General features: G+C 30.7%; 2 pseudogenes; one reads left to right on the top strand and one right to left on the bottom strand.

Moving 5' to 3' along the window:
* LOC120179535 overlaps positions 1-16,471 on the top strand; it is a 21,067-nt pseudogene extending 4,596 nt beyond the window's left edge.
* Positions 8,245-9,211, bottom strand: LOC120179536 (annotated as a pseudogene).

The following is a 16,471-nucleotide window of genomic DNA, read 5'->3' as shown; positions in this document are numbered from 1 at the left end:
ATAAAACATTGTTTCTCGGTCACGATTTCATAGGGTTTTTGGTCGTCAGGGGAGGTGAGGTCGAGTGGAGCTTCGTCGACAGAAAAAGGATGTGGTAAGGAATGAAATGAAGGTTTTCAAAATTTTAGGGTTATTTCAATTTTTTTTGTGTTTGCTTTTTTCAAAAATATAATTTATTTTTTTAATTTTAAACAAAAATTTTAAAATTACCATATTGTGACACGTGTCACTTAACGGGATAAATTAACACTATTGATGGTTCGGGCACCTAAAGTGGTTACTTTCGTTACGTTAGGCACCATAATTAGTCAAAAAATACTTCAGGAACATATTCGGGAAAAGCGGTATAATTTGGATGCTTATTTTGATATTAGGCCATTTAATTTAATGGCTTAAGAGTTATTTTTGTTCATATAATAGACTCAATTTATCATTTTCGTTCTTATGATATTCCTACATCAATTTAGCCCTTGAAATTGATTAATTGCATCATCCTAAAAACCTAAAGTAAAACCCCTTAGCCCTAAACTCTAACTTAAAACCCTAAACAATAATAAATATTCTAAATATTGATGCGATTAAGCAAATTTGATGGCTAAATTGATGCGAAAATACCATAGGGACGAAAATGATAAATTAGGTCTACTACTAGGACAAAAGTAGCCCTTAAACCAAATTTAATTAAAAGTATGTTTAAAAATGGAAGGATCTCATTGATAAAAAAAAAGAATGTTAATTTCTTTAAAGGATTCAGATTCAAGCAATTATATCTACAAGATATATGTGTTATTAATAAGTTAAGACAAAATTATAACATATACTAATTTATAATCACCGTCCATATGCTATTAAAAAAACAATATTCATCGATCGATTAATTTAGATTAGACATTATAGATGTTTATTACGGGCTATACTTCCAATATTTTTTATTATATATATATATAATATTAAGATTCAAATCCTGAACGTTTGTAATAAAAATAATAATTAATCTTAAAATAATATGGTATAAACATTCGTTAGCTAGATATATACAAGCATGGCTAATGAAGAAAACGATAGATTAGGGTTTCACGTCCATATATGATTATAAATTCATATGTTTAATAATAATAATAATAATAATAATAATAATTATTATTATTATTATTATTATTATTATTATTATTATTATTATAAATCTTAATTAGGGGCAGCCCACTTAAGCCCTTGTGGGAGACAAGACAACATTCATAATCTTTGTCTTTGCGAATCTCGCGTGAAAAAAAAAAACATAAGGATAATTAAATTATTTAAACTTGGAAATTTTTGATTTAATGGATTAATTTTTTAATTTAAATTGAGAATGAACTTTAGGGTAAGGTATAATAGATATTCATTCAACTTGATTATTTTTGTTTATATTTTTTAAGGTTGGATTTGACACCGTCACGACTGATTAAGATACTTATTGTTATCATGTTGATCTTTCCCGCTTTGGACCTTCGGATTGTATTTAATACGCGATTTGCGTTCGTGGATAGTATTTTCATATCGATTCTGATTCGCGATTTGTCGGTGCTCTTTCAATAACTTCATTCTCTTTGTTGTTCGTTTGTCGATGCAGTAAGAACTGTTCGTATCTATCTTTTATCCGAGTTTATTTGATTAGGTTTTTTTAAACTTTTTTCTCATATGTCCTTGTGATCTTAAGTGACTAGTTTTCTCGTGTTTAGATATTACGTCTTTAGTGTACAATTATAATTGTAAACTTTCGTTATAATTCATATATTCTCTATTTTTAATAAAATTAACGAATTTCGTAAATAAAAATTGTTCAAATACGACTTAATCTTTCAAAAAATTTAAATAAGCTCACACATTTTTGGCAACAATTTTTTCCTTTATTATTTGAAATTAATATATATATATATATATATATTATTTGAAAAGTTTTATTTTTAATCATATTATTAACTGCTAACTCTCAAAACTAAAATGATTTTTATATTGCATACCAACAATTTTTATAACTTCAATAAAATTCCTACATATATAATCATTTGGGTAAACTACTCATTTAGTACTTAAACCATCAGTTTTAGTATATTTTAGTACCTGAACTTTTAATTTTTTTTTAAATCATACCTAATATTTAGTTTTTTTTTTCATTTTAGTACAATATCGTTAAACACTTGGCACGTTTAGTACATAAACTATCGGTTTTGGTCCGTTTTAGTACCTAAACTTTCAAATTTTTTTCAAAACTTAACGTTTGAACATGTACTAAAATAAAACAAAAACTAAACTTTAGGTATGATTTTAAAAAATAATTGAAAGTCTAGGTACTAAAACGGCCCAAAATGCATAGTTTATCCTAATCATTTTGCTTGAATCTCTAAACAATTCCTTTCTTTCAAGTTTTATTTCAAGTAAAAGATTAATTTAATTAATTAAGAGCTCATTTAGGTACAAATTAGATGTTGATTGTTTATTTTTAGAAGTAAATAATTTAATAATATTAGTAACTATTATATTTTTTATTAAAATAAAAAAAACTAAAAAAAGCCTTTTATATGCTTAACATAAGAGAGTGACAATCATTGCATCTATTTTTCTTTTTTTAATACAAGTATAGGATACAATGATAATGATAAGTGGTACATTTTAATGAATTATTTTTTTATATAATTATCAGTATTTAATTTATTGACCGATTAATTTAAATTTAAAAATACATACATTATTTTCTTAATATGAGTTATATATATTGTATTTCTATAAATTTTATATTTATAAACATAAGGAGTAGATAATATATAAGATTTTAATCTTAATGGATATTAAAGTCCTAACTTTAAAGTGCTGTTTGACACTAGGATGGACATGGAATCCAGACTCGATGTCATTTTGACCCGATCTTATAGGGATGAATTTTGTTTTTGTTGTTGAAATTTTGGGTTTAAGTTGAGCTAAGTTATTTGACAATAGACGCTCAAATATATTACAATTGCTAATGTTCGAACTCATGTCCTAAAAAGACAATAATCATTCCTTTAACCATTAGGATAGATTAGTTCATTCAGATTATAATCGAATTATAAAACAAAAAAAAATTATATATTCAAATACGTCATCATAAGACTAAACTATATATTTTGAGGTGGCCTAAAATGTTTGAAGTTGCAACTCAGTACGTGCTAAAGATTTATCCTTGAGTTGGTCCTACCTAGATATTGTTGGAACCAAATCCCATTTAAATCTCTTTTTTCTTTGTCTGCCTTCCCGGTTACAAGACTTTATTTTAATTAATTAAAATTGATTAGCGTCGTATATCTTGTTTTGATGGGTGAGTCTCTTAACAAATATTTTTTGCGTACATAAAGACTCAAACTCGAGACATTACTTAAACGATATCAATTTTAAATTACTAGCAAAAAAAGTCAACAAATTTGACTAAATCAGACGGTGTCAATAATTAAAAAAGAGAACAGATTCAACATTTTTGCCGAATGTGCTTTTCAATCATTTACTTCAAGACTTTACGTATCGATTGTTATTTAGATTATGTAAATAAATTTAATATATCAATAATTTTAATCAAAAATTAGTAATTATAAACACTAAATTAAAGAATCAACTTAATAATTATTTCAATTCGAGTTAACTTATTAAAGTAAATTCAAATTAAACTCACATATAATCAGATCTAAACCGAAAAGTTCTACAATGAGGCACCCTTAATATACAATTAAAAAAAGACGTTACCAGTTTTGCTATTATTTAAATAAAAAATCAGTAAAAAATTACGTAAAATATTATTATTTCTACCTAAAACATTAATGTTTTTAACATTTCCGGTAAAGTGTCCAACAATAATAAAATCGATAGAAATAATAATATTTCTGATAATTTTTTACCGATTTTATTATTTAAATAATAATAAAACCGATAATATTTTATTTTAATCGTATATTAAAACTGCCACGATCATTTCTTATTTAAACCCATATTTTTTAGAGTTGAAATTTGGATGTGTGTGTATGGGGTGTTACTTTTTAGTGCAAAGGATGAGGGTTAGAAATGGAAAGGAGATGAAGACCAAATTGTCGTCAATCGCACGCCAAAGGGACCAAAAAGTAAAATAAATAAATAAATAAGCAGCTTTCCAGTCATCTGATTTTTATCGAGAATCCAAAATGACCCACCGAATGGAGCTAATGATTACCAATTATTTAATTATTAATTTTCAATTTAATATTATTTAAGCTTATTTTTATGTATATTTTAATTATTTCACTCATTTCTCTTTTTCATTTTTTATTTATAATTTATGTGAATTTTATTGATCAAGTTAACTTTTTATTTTTTAATTTTATTTAACCAACGGTAACATCAGTTTTAATGTTTGTTGACGTCCACCTGTTATTCTTTTTTCTTTGTTTTTTATTTTTTTAAATATGAACAATTATATCTTTGTGACATGTTATTTGTATTTATGTCACGTTTATCTCTGTCTTTATGTCATGTTTTTTTCTACGTTTTGGTAGTTTACGGTTATTTGTCGTTGTTTACGGTTTTTTGTCCTTTTTTTGTTTATCTTTTTTAGGGTTATATTTGACATTGTCATGACTGATAAAGATGACGCTTATTTGTTATTATGACGATCTTCCATGCTTTGGACCTTCAGATTGATTCGGATACGCGTTTTATGTTCGTGGATAGTTTTCTTACGTCGCTTGACTTTGATTTGCAATTTGTTAATGGTTTTTCAGTATATTCATCACATTTTGTGGTTCGTTTACCAATGCAGTCAGATTTGTTTGTATCTTTATTTTATTCGAATTTTTTGGTTAAGTTTTTTTTTAACTTTTTCCTTCTTTGGTCTTTATGTGATATAAATGATTAATTTCTGTCTAAATAATAATATAAAAATATCATAATTATATTTTAAATTTATAATTATGATTGTAATTTTTATTATAATTTTAAATATTTTTTATTTTTAATAAAATTAACTATTTTCTATATAAAAAAATCATTTCACTCGTGACATCGAAATCTGCAATGTGTGGGCAAAAATGTCAGAATAATGCAGTATGGGAAAATTATTTCCCACACTAACGTGGTTCTAATATTATTTTCTCATATAGGGTATTTTCTACTGTACACGCCTAAAGACCTCAGAATATCTCGGCGTCTTCAGGCTAAAATTTTATATACATAATCAATGTGATTACTCGGCGTCTTTAGTTAAAATAGGTATATAATGACCTCTGATTTCTCGGCGTATTCAACTCTGCATTTTTTCTCTGCATGTGGGTGTGGTGATAAGGGAACGTGGAGTTGATCCCTTGTTGTTGGTTTTTGACAGGAACCATGGTCATATTCGGTGACCAAGAAAAACTCCCGCCCCCACCCACATGCAGAGAAAGAATGTATAGTTGAAGACGCCGAGAAATCAAAGGTCGTTCTCTACTTATTTTAACTAAAGACGTCGAGTAATCTTCATGAATTATGTATGCAAAATTTTAGCCTGAAGACGCCGAGATATCCTGAGGTCTTTAGGCGTGTACGGTAAAAAATACAATAGATGGAGAAATGATATTAAAATCACGTTAGTGTGAGAAATAATTTTTCCATACTGCATATTTATGTAAAATTAAAAGAGTTTTACATTGTGTAGGAGTATTTTGTCTTATCTTGGGTTAGAATTCACTTACGCAATGTAAAACTCTTTAGTTTTACACAGATTTAAGATCGCTGAATGAGCGAAAATGAATGATAGAGATTCTTCTTATTTTTTCAGTGAATATCTTTACATTTCTTAATTTTAATCTCAGTTATCTGTTTTCACTTATCGAACGGTCTTAAATCTATATAAAACTAAAAGAGTTTTATATTGTGTAAGTGGGCATGCCCTATCTTGTGTTAGGATCCACTTACATAAATGTAAAACTCTTTAGTTTTACACAGATTTAGGATCGTTGGATGAGTGAAAATTAATGACTGAAATTGACTCTTTGTTTTTTTCCCAGTAAATATATTCACATTTTTTATTTTTAATAACAGTAATCTGTTTTCACTTATCGAACGATCCTAAACCTTTACAATAATACCAACCAAATTAAATGATATTTACATACTTTTTTTTCTCCCAATAATTAAAATACTCAATTCTTCATCAGTGTAAAAGGAGAGAGCACTCAGTGAGTCACCATTGGCAGTAAAAAGGAAGTGTTCTGAAAGGGCTTTACAACAGAAGGTGGGGGATGAAGTTGAACCCCTCATGATGCCATTTCCACATGCCATATCCCCACTCTTCTTTCAAATAAAGTAATTAACTTTGCTTTAATTTCAGTCCATTATTTTTTTAAGAATACCCAATCCAGGCCAGCTTCTTTGGATCAAAATAAACAAATAAATGGGTATATTACGTGTTTAGTACATAAACTATCAATTTTAATCTGTTTTAATACCTAAACTTTCAAAATTTTCAAAACCATACCTAAAGTTTAACTCTTGTTTTTCATTTCAGTACTCGTTCAAAGTTTAACGTTAAATTTTGGAAAAAAATATGAAAATTTAGGTACTAAACGGACCAAAAATGATAGTTTATGTACTAAACGCGTTAAGTTTTTAACGACAGATACTAAAATGAAATAAAAACTAAACGTTAGGTATCGTTTTAAAAAATTGAAAGTTTAGGCACTAAAATAATCCAAAACTGATAGTTTAGGTACTAAATACGTATTTTAACCAAAATAAATTAAAGATAAATGTAAATGACTTTAATATCCTCTTTAGTAAAACTCTTCATAATTCAGTTCCAGTCTATTGATTCAAGGGGAAAAAACGTATTAACGAAACTTGATTTTTATATAGGTCTAGATAATGTATCGATAAAATTACATGATTTAATGTTAATTTATATTTGATTTGATAAATTTCATGAATATAGTTTGAGCTAGGATTTTTTTTCAAAAAAAATTGAAAAGTATAGGGAGCGGAAAATTAAATTAGAATATATGGATTAAATCTATAATTTATGCACAGTACAGGGACAAATGGAAGAAATTTACCTAAGTTTTAAAAATACCCGATTCTAGGATGATATGTCCAAATTGCAAAATTATAAGGGCTCTTAAGTAATTGGCCCAAACATTGTGTTATGGACCAAACAAAGCCCACGTTTTTGCTATATTTTTTAAAGTATAGGCCCATTTTTAAATAACCTTGGGTAAACTACAAGAATAGTCACTTATCTCTTATATTTGTACGCTTTTGCTTATTAAATTCAAAAGAGTTACGTTATGGTCACTTATCATTTTCTTAAGTTTTAATCACTTGAACGATAAATGTCGTTAATTTGATGACATGTTACGTTAATATTTTTTTTGAATTATAAAGGAGAAACTAACAAATTCGTGCCTTATGATACCGGGACCAAAATTGTCCCCATCCAAGAGAGTTGAATGATAGCATAAGCACGAATCAAGCGACATCATTGGTAGATGAATTATTGTTATTTCTTGAGGTGCTGGATTCGACCACTAGAAATAATAAGGGTGTGAGCGTTTAATGTTAAGTGTTTTGATTTCATTTTTCTTACTATCTTTAGAGCACATGGTTAAATGCTTTAAGTTGACATTTGTCCTCTCCTACCTAAAAATAATTTAAGTTTTGAATTATAGCTAATATCCAATGGACCAAAAAGAGCAAATGAAACTGCATTAACAGGTGGGGAAAGATCTGCCCATGGTCCCAAAACCCAACCAGCACCGCAAAGGTTCAAAATAAAAAGAAAATGGTAACCCTTTTGCCTGCACTTGAAAAAAAAAACTAAACTATATATATATAGAGATTCCTTCATTTGTTGTTTGTTTTGAATTATAGTTGAAGGGTTGAAGAAGGCAAGTGTAGTTTTGGCTTCAGAAAACGTTAATGAATAAATGGCAGATTGTGTGTGTCCCTCTGCCATTGCTGCTGCTGACTGACCACTCAGCTAGCTTTCTGCAACTGGTAAAATTATGTGTGGGAGAGACAAAGTGTTTGTGCTTTTATGTGAATTTGCATGTGTTGTTTATATTTGAGACTGTGGCACTGAAATACATGGTGCTTTTTTTTATATCTATAAGCATTTAAAAAGGACTCAAATGCAATGAAAATGGCATTCCTTTCCCCCCCCTCCCTCTTCTGGCATTCAATTTTGGTATTTGAAGCTTTGGGTCACCATCTTTGAATGTTTACTTCTTATTCAGCTAGCTAAATTTGTCTCTAAAGTAAATGTAAACTCATAGCAAGTGAGGTTTCATCGTCTGGGACCGCAGTTGCTGATGTTTGGAACTGGTGCTTGCACGTTTGACAAGTGATCTGCATGGTAACACTTATCTTCTTCGTCGCTTGATCTTTCAAGGCTTTAGCTTTCTCGAGTTCGCTTACTGCATGTTGCCTTAACCTCTTTGCACTCGCGAACTCGAGCTCGGCTATGTCGATCTGCCTCTTAGCTTCTTGTCTAGCCTTTTCGCATTACGCCTTATCGGCCATGGCCAACTCTTTCAACCTAGTAGTTCCCAATGTGGTTTCACTACTTGCATTTGATCCTATGGATAGCTTCAAACGGGTAGCGTGATTCTCATCCGAATCCCTCGTTGATAGAAGTTGAAGTTCAAGACAGTGTTGCTGTTGGCGCTGCAAGAAAACAGGCTCGGTCCTCCGAGGGATGCCGAAGTTTACAGCATCGCTCGGAAGACCATTGCTCGAAGCTGATCGAGACAAGCAGGCAGCCTGTAACTCGGGTTGAACTCGTCGAACAGTGCAAACATCTTGGTGCTCGATGAAACCCTCCACCCTGACACACACGACAAAACCAGACAACATGAGATTATGTTCGATCATACAACAAACTACATCTTCTTCATGTAGGGTTAACGAAAAATGAACCTGGAAAAGACACGGCCACAGTCACAAGAATGGCCTCGGGTGCCACAGGTCTTGAGATGAGCCTTGTAATCCGACTGAACCGCGTATCCTTTCGAACATTTCTCGCAAACCCTTTGTTTCTGATTGCTGTGTTTCCTCCTGTAATGTTTCTTGATCCCGACCAGATCTCCAAGAGCATGACAGGGTTCATGGTGCAAGCACGTCGGCTCGGGACAAACGAAGACCCCCTCTTCAGAAACTTCCACGGCACCTTATGTCTCCTCCTGTGCATTTGAAGGTTCTGGTCCCTTTGAAACCCTTGCTTACAGATCTCACAGACGTACCCGTCGGATTCCAGCAACGTTTCCGGCGACAAAGAAACCACCTCCGAATCAGGATCTACAACAACAACAACAACAAAACCAAACATAAACCTGTCGGATTATCTAATTAATGATTAATTCAAAGACGACAACGATCATCAACCAGTACAAAACCTGGTGTGCCTGCTTGTTTCCGTTTTCGTTTGTGTGCAGCCCCATTTTCCAAGGGCTTATCAGAGGAGGAAGACGGAAGAGCTGCTAATGAAATTGAAGCCCTGTTGTTGTCGTCTTCTAACATAAGTAGAGGAGGAAAAATTCAGCCTTCACTGGAACATTGAGAAGAAAGCTATTGCTTTCTGCAAATATATCAACTTTCAATGTAAAAATCCAGTCTTGTAAAGCTGATTTGAAAGAGGAGAGAGAGAAGGAGAGAAACAAAAAAACCACATCCCCACAAGAAAATTTATTAAATATTTAAATTTAAAATTTGAGAAGAACAAAAACTTTGTTTAGTTATTATTTAAATTAAAAATATAAAATATTATTATATTAAAAAAATTAAGAGGAACAACAACCATTCCATCGGGAGTCTGGATTTCAACTTAAGGGATCAAAGTATAATTAATCATAGAAAATAAAAGAGGTAAAATATAATTAACCATGAAAATAAAGAGATAAAATTAAAATAAACTAAAATTTAGAACCCTAATTTTATATTTTATCATATATATATTTTTAATAATAAAAAAGTGGGTCCTTGTTTCCATCTTCTAAATCAGTTCGTCCATGTATATAATTTATATAAATATGATATGAGCATCAAACCTTCTTTAAATATATTAACAAATGTAAATAAATATTTTGTCTCGCTTAAATTCATAACTTTTAGGGATAACAATGATTTATTTACAGTAAAATATTCAACTTCAATCTTTAACGGAACACATCTAGTCACTTTAATAGTTAAAGAGAATGTTTTTATCCCTAGAAGTTATGAGTTTAAGCGATTAGCGTTACGGGTTTTTGTCATAATTAGGAAATATTTTAAATATGTACTACCTTATAATCTCTTTAGACTATTTTAAATAAGGGTAAACTACACTTTTAATACTTAAACTATCAATTTTGATCCGTTTTAGTACCTAAACTTTTAATTTTTTCAAAATCATACCTAACGTTTGGTTTTCATTTCATTTTAGTACCTCACCGTTAAAAACATTTAGTATCTAAACTATCAGTTTTGATCCGTTTTAGTACCTAAACTTTCAATATTTTCAAAACTTAACGTTAAATTTGAACATGATACTAAAATGAAACAAAAACTGAAATTTTTAACGACGCAGTACTAAAATGAAATAAAACTTAAACTTTACGTACGATTTTCAAAAAATTAAAAGTTCGGATTCGAAAATTGATAAAAACTGATAGTTTAAGTATTAAATACGTAATTTAATCTTAAAATGATAAAATAGTAGTATACTAGATTAGTGACTTTTGCACATATAAATTACAAATCATTCTCATAACATGTGACTTTTTGCACATAAAAAGTAAATAATAAAATAATGAATGGAATCTAAAATAAAGTTAAAAAAAGTAATTAATTAAAATAATAAAGTAGAAAAAGTAATTAGAGGATTAATTCATTGTTGAAGTTGAGTTGGAAAGAATGGGTAGATTGATTCCCTAGACATGTTGTTGTAGATTCCAAATCTTTTAAGCATATTCTTATTTAACGTTCACGAACATATTTGTTTATATGTTTGTAAACGTATTCATTTACCATTCGCAAATATGTACGTTTATACGTTTAAAGATGGTGAAATTGTGCTACTTGTGCTTGAACTCCTTATGATTCACTGTTTGAACTCCAAATTGTATCATGTATTGAAATTAAGGGTTAACTACATGGATGATTATTTATGTTTGTGTTTTATCTACTTTTGATCACTAATTTTTAAAAAATATAAGATATGAGCAGTTTCGTTTTTATTTAATTAAGATATGACCACTTTCATTTTTATTTAATTAAGACATAGTTATCACGGGTTAAATACTTTTAACAATTAACATAATACGTGACTTAGTAGTTGGTATAATCATACATTTGGGGTCAAACATTTTTAAATAAATTTTAACATAAAATATATATTTTTAAATGAAAATAAAAATAAAAAATATTTTTAAATTAAGTTAATAATAAAATATATTTAATAAGTTAATATAAAGATATTTTTAAGTTAATATATATAAAATATTATGAATTTAAGTATTTATACATTAAGATACAAAAATATTTACACCATGTTGTCTACTTTAGATCGAGCAATGGTCGCTTAATTGTTGGATAAATGTTTAGTTTCTTAAGTAACCAATGTTTGAATCTTTTTGCCCCTATTCGTTTTCCTTTGTTTTCTTTCAACAATAGGGTGGCACATATCACTATTTGATTGGTAAAAATAAATATATTAATTTAAAATAAAGTTAGTCTTACAACAAAATGATGACACATGACATGACGTGACATCATTCGATTATAGAATTAAATTTATTTTAATTTATTAAAAGTATTATTAAGTTGAGATAATATATAAATAACATAGATCAAATGCGTGATTATATTAAAATATTTATCTGTTGTTAACAATAATTAGCTCGGGGTGACCATATGTTAATTGAATAAAAAAAAAAAGTAATCATATCTTATATTTTTTGAAATCAGTGACTAAAAATAAATAAAATACAAACATAAATAACCATATGTACAATTAATCCTAAAATCGCCGATATTTATCTGTTGAATGCCTTCACATATATATAGGAATGGGCATGGGTCGGGTTGAGTCAGGTTTTTTGGTCCACCCGACACGACCGGATAACAAGGGAGCCTTCACTCGAGATCCGACCCGACCAAAACAAGATTTCACCCGACCCGAAATAATAAAAAATATTTTTATTCAATAAAAACAGTGACTTAATTGAAAAAAAATTATATATAGAGGGGTATTATTATAATTATTCTTAAATATATAAAGTAAGATTATATATATTTTTCGGATCGGGTCAGGTCGGATATTTTTTACCGTAAACCTTAACTCGATCCGACTCAAATATCACACCTAAAAGAATCTGATCCGACCCAAACTTAAATTTTTTTAAAAAATCCGACCTGTTCAAATAGGGCGGGTCGGAACCGTCAGTTTCGATTTAATGCCCATCCCTACTATAGAGATATAAAGAGAAGAAGACGACCGACAAGTTGTTGGGTGGGTACTGTCAGGTTTCTGAAAAGCAAAACGTGCCATTAGGTAATTATATCAAATTACGTAGGGAAAAAGTTACCCAAAGCGATAAAAAGTTTAAAAAGTAAAAGTAAAAACAAAGCAAGATCAAGTAAATACTATAAAGCAGGACAAGATTGTTAGGGGGGGGGGGTACTTAACTCAGTTCCCATTAAGTCAATAAAGTACCCTTTCTCTAAAATTTTGGCCCATCACCAGAGACAAATATACCTATTTTCAGGCCTTAATTTAACAGCTCCATCTACCTTATCTCTCACCAAGTTTACCCTTTCACCCCCTTTCACTTTTAAACTTTTAACTTTTTACCCTCTAATTTATGGAGGTTGTTCTTCAAGCAACCTTCAACTTGCTTGTGATGCCTGTCTATATGCAATTAAGGGAAAGAGATGTTAAAAGAGATCGAATGGGACCATGCTTTTACCAACGTCCGAAATCTTTTTGATATTTGTTGAGGGATGAAATGAAGTCGTGACGTTTTTTAACGATTGATCTCTTTTGGTTTGAATTGAGAGTCACAACTGATGATTCAGTGGATGTGAAAGATGGATAGACGAGCTGAGAATGAACCGTCCTCTGAGAGATCACGAGAGAGTCCCTATTCCAACCTTGTATTGTGACTACTAATCACTAAGGTCATCTATAGGTCAATTTTCTATCTCGGGAAGTCCATGGGTTCGAATTCAGGGATGAATTGAGAGAATGCTTCACGTTACGTACGAGTTTATAATTATGTCTCTTTAGCATTTAATGTACTTATTAAAAATCCTCACCATTAATATAAAATTATACGTTCGACCCGACTTTGACGCTATTATATGAATTTATCTCTGAACTTTGTTAACAATTTTGCATTAACATCCATTTTCGACTCTTTTAAGAAAAACATGTAAATCGTCATCATACTTTAATAGTAAGTTAATAATTCTTACGTAAAATCTAAAATTAATTTTAAGAGTTGTTATTTATGCATGAAACAAATATTTAAATTCATAATTTTTATTAGATTTTATTCTATTTTTGCTTCTTTGGGTTTTTAATTTCCTGAGGCAGGAAAAGTCCAGAAAATTGGGTGACATTGGGCATAGCTTCATTAGGCCTAAATCGAAAAGTAAATTTAAAAAAAGTTCAAAACTTTTGATTTGCTTCTATTTTAGTCACTTGATTGTTAAATCATAAATAGGAAGATTACATGGTAGCTACATGTGATGATATGAAGCATTTATCATTAACATGGAATCCTTGTGTCATTTATGTCATTTTTTTTGTTTTATCGTCTTCCTTTAAAGATGAAAGTTTTACAATTTCATTATCGTCTCACATCAGTGTTGCATTATCATTTTCTGACGTCTTTCTTGACCACTTAAGATATCGAAGAACTCACCTCAATGCTTCCCACCACTCAATTAGATTAGATTTTACATAAAACACTTTAAAATTCAATCTCAAACTCGGAACTTATGAAACACTAAATCTCTTTGATCTATAAAATCTATTTTTTGATCAACGTGAAATCAAGATATACAACTCACTCCCTCCTCTATCTCACACCACTGGGATTTGAAATAATATACTTTATCATTGAGAAATCAAATGAAATTTGAAATAAAATGTTTTGCTTTTAGCTAATAATCTTTTGTTCTTCATAGACATAAAATCACACATTTGCCTTATATATATATATATATATCTATAAAATAAAAAGGGATGGAAAAGAAAAGGCAAAAAAATGTTTTGCTTTTAGCTAATAATTTTTTTAAACTTAGCTCGATTAAAATAAAAAAAGCTCGAAACAATTTTTTTTAAATTAATTCGATTAAAGTCTCAAATTCAAACTCAAACCTAAATCTTAAATACATAAAAATCTTACTATATTTTTTTTAAAAAAAAATCAACATATAAATATTAATATTATTAATAATTTATTTATTTTAAAATAAAATCTTAATATATTATATTTTTAAACTGCTCACGAACTTTTCAAATCGAGAATCAAATTTCTCATTTCGATTAGTTAAAAACTCAAACTAATTACTTTCAACCTGAGTATTTATCAAACATTAACCAATTACCCTAAACACATGTTTAGGTCTTTCCCATTCTCCATTGTTTTTTAAGATTTGGGGCTTCCTATTCTCTGTATCTTTCATAGCTTTATATATATTTATATATGTATATATATATTTGCCTTCTCGGGTCTCTCTCTCTATCCAGAAAGGGCAAACCCTAAAGAGCCGTATACACTATTTTATCTCTCTCTAAGTAAGTTTTATCTCTCCTCTCACTTCCTTTTCCTTTGCTTTCTCTTTCTAACGGTTCTTGAATGTATGGGTCCTTAGTCTTTGTACTATTATTAAATGTATTTTCTTCTTAAATTTGTTTGTTTGTGTGTTTGAGCTTTTGAAGATGAAATTTGTGAAAAGGAGATTTATGGATGTTATAAAGTTTCCATTTTTGAAAGCCCTGCAACCGCCATAAAAAAACCCAAACTTTCTTTTTCCTTTTTCCAGTTTCTGTTAGTAGATCTGATCACGGGGTTCGTTGCATGCAAAGATTTGACCTTGGGGAAATGTGGGGGGTTTGAGAACTTGTTTGAATCTGAAAGTTTCCATTTTCTGTTGGGAATCTTTAGATTTTTCGGTTTTTTCTATGTTTATTAACTGTGGATTGAGATCTTTTGTTTACATATCTTGGATCTGCGGAAACGTGGAAGCTGCCGATTGAAATTTAGCACATTGGGGGTTTCCCCCTGTTATTTTCTTGGGAACCAAACGGGTTGCAAGGCATTGTTTTAATTGGAATGTCTCCGCCGTTGTGGGTGGAAATAATGTGAAACATTGTAAAAAGTTTATTCAATCTGTTGTTTGTTGGTGTTTATGTGTAGCTTCATGGATGAAAATGCGTTGAACATGCGGAATTGGGGTTACTATGAGCCTTCCTTTAAAGGACATCTTGGTCTGCAGCTTATGCCAAGCATGGCAGACCGAGACACTAAGTCTTTTATTCCGATGCGTGATCCGAATTTCTTGGCCACTCCCAATGTCGCCTTTCATCCTCGCGACTGCGTTGTTTCAGAGGCTTCTATCCCAATGAATTATGTTCGGGATAGTTGGATTAGCCAGAGGGAAAAGTTTTTAAACATAATGCCAGCTGTTTCTCCTAGTTTCGGCATTGTTCCAGAAACTCCGGCAGCTCATTCGTTGTCAGTTTTGTTGCCGCCACTCGATTCTTCAAGGAAAGATGAGAGGGTGGCTGGGAGAGTTGAAGAGCCACCAGCTAGTAAGGAAAGTGTTCAATTGAAGAAAAGGCAGGGCGAGGCTGCCCCTAAGACTCCAAAGACCAAAAAGCCTAGGAAGCGAAAGGATAACACCGATTCTTCCGTTCAACTTGTGAAGCCAGCGAAGAAGAGTATGGACATTAAAATCAATGGATATGACATTGATATTTCTGGATTCCGCCCTCGTGTACCGGAACCCCTCAGCAATGTTATCGATGGGGATGTGGCGGTTGGCAATCCGCTTGTTGCACCACAAATGTATCCATGTATCCTCTGCCGATGAGCACCAAGCGACGAGGTGCGAGGATAGCTGGGAGGAAAATGAGTCAAGGGGCATTCAAGAAGGTGCTGGAGAAACTCGCGTCGGAAAACTATAACTTCAGTAACCCAATCGATTTGAGGTCCTATTGGGCTAGACATGGTACCAACAAGTTTGTCACTATCAGGTAGATTTAAATCGGTGGTTACCTGCACAGCTCCATCGGATACCGTCCCTGCTTCACTGCGTCAAACATGTACATATTTCTGTCCTTTGGAGATCTTCGTTGCCTTTGTAGTTCATGAATTTTCAGTCATGATAATGTTTCAGTATTCCAGCATTACTGTTTTTTTCCGGAACTATTTAGTACTTTATTTATGCTTTTGCTTCAAGAACTTTTGTTTAATGA

This window comes from Hibiscus syriacus, unplaced genomic scaffold (assembly GCF_006381635.1).
Source record: "Hibiscus syriacus cultivar Baekdansim isolate YM2019G1 unplaced genomic scaffold, ASM638163v2 tig00112428_pilon, whole genome shotgun sequence".
Taxonomy (NCBI): Eukaryota; Viridiplantae; Streptophyta; class Magnoliopsida; order Malvales; family Malvaceae; genus Hibiscus; species Hibiscus syriacus.
The sequence above is the reverse complement of the archived record's forward strand: the minus strand, read 5'-3'. Positions and strand labels throughout refer to the sequence as shown.